The sequence below is a fragment of the Halictus rubicundus genome, unplaced genomic scaffold (genome assembly GCF_050948215.1).
Source record: "Halictus rubicundus isolate RS-2024b unplaced genomic scaffold, iyHalRubi1_principal scaffold0029, whole genome shotgun sequence".
In the NCBI taxonomy this organism is placed as follows: Eukaryota; Metazoa; Arthropoda; class Insecta; order Hymenoptera; family Halictidae; genus Halictus; species Halictus rubicundus.
The window spans coordinates 1,112,958-1,114,754 of record NW_027488570.1 but is presented as its reverse complement, the minus strand read 5'-3'; positions in this window follow the sequence as shown (position 1 = coordinate 1,114,754).

Below are 1,797 nucleotides of genomic sequence, written 5' to 3'. Positions count from 1 at the left end.
CACCCCAGCCGGGGGGATTCGGTGGTGGGTCCACCTTACCCGTTAAACCCTTAGGATAGCCACATAAATAGTGATCTTCCACGGCAACACCTCTCCTTAACCCGTTGCAGGGCTGTCAGCCCCGCCTTGGGAAACGGTTGCTCTACCCCCATTTGTCATAGGCGAAAGGCCATATAGAGCCTAACACCTCAGGGAGAAGTCCGCAACGCAGGCTATGACTCCGGTTGTTCGGGAGTCATAGTTACTCCCGCCGTTTACCCGCGCTTTTTTGAATTTCTTCACGTTGACATTCAGAGCACTGGGCAGAAATCACATTGCGTCAACACCCGTGGGGGCCATCGCAATGCTTTGTTTTAATTAGACAGTCGGATTCCCCTAGTCCGTGCCAGTTATGAGCTGAGCGTTGAATGGCGGCCGAAGAGGACGACCGTTCTAGACGGAAGCCTCGCAGCAAGGAAGATCCGCGGGAGGCCAAGGCACAGGACCGAGCTCGGATTCCCATCAATGTGTTCACCTCGCCCAGGCCCGGCACGTCAGCCAGACCCGCTTCCCGACCAAGCCCGACACGCCCCGCTCCTCAGAGCCAATCCTTATTCCGAAGTTACGGATCCAATTTGCCGACTTCCCTTACCTACATTAATCTATCGACTAGAGGCTCTTTACCTTGGAGACCTGCTGCGGATATGGGTACGAACCGGCGCGACACCTCCACGTGGCCCTCTCCTGGATTTTCAAGGTCCGAGGGGAAGATCCGGACACCGCCGCAACTGCGGTGCTCTTCGCGTTCCAAACCCTATCTCCCTGCTAGAGGTTTCCAGGGAACTCGAACGCTTATACAGAAAAGAAAACTCTCCCCGGATCTCCCGACGGCGTCTCCAGGTCATTTTGGGTTAACCCGACGAACACTCTTACGAGGGCCCGAATGGTATGCGGTTCCGCTGCCGGGTTCCGGAATAGAAACCGGATTCCCTTTCGCCCGATGGGTGTGTGTTTTGTGTTTGTACATTTGCTCTTAGGACACCTCATCTACATAGGATTTCTCTTAGGGCTTAGGTTCGACTGACTCGTGTGCAACGGCTGTTCACACGAAACCCTTCTCCACGTCAGTCCTCCAGGGCCTCGCTGGAGTATTTGCTACTACCACCAAGATCTGCACCGACGGCGGCTCCAGGCAGGCTCACGCCCAGACCCTTCTGCGCACACCGCCGCGACCCTCCAAAGAGAACGAGCGAGTGCCAGCTATCCTGAGGGAAACTTCGGAGGGAACCAGCTACTAGATGGTTCGATTAGTCTTTCGCCCCTATACCCAGTTCCGACGATCGATTTGCACGTCAGAATCGCTACGGACCTCCATCAGGGTTTCCCCTGATTTCGTCCTGACCAGGCATAGTTCACCATCTTTCGGGTCCCAACGTGTACGCTCTGGGTGCGCCTCTCCTCGCAATGAGAACGAGACGCCCCGGGAGTGCGAGGCCGCATCGTAACGCGGCCCATCCTCCCTTGGTCGACGCAAAGGTACGACCTTCACTTTCATTGCGCCTTTAGGTTTACATGTCCCAATGACTCGCGCACATGTTAGACTCCTTGGTCCGTGTTTCAAGACGGGTCCTGAGAGTACCCAAAGCAGTACCGTCGCTGACCGGTAATTCGAAGCTTGGCCAGTCCGAGGACACCGCCTGCTAACAGCTGGTTAGGCCCGAAGCCGGCACCAGGTCCGTACCTTCGGGTAAAACTAACCGAGCTTGCGGCGGGCCTGACGCACACACATTCGAGAATGGATTGGTTGCGGCCCGATAC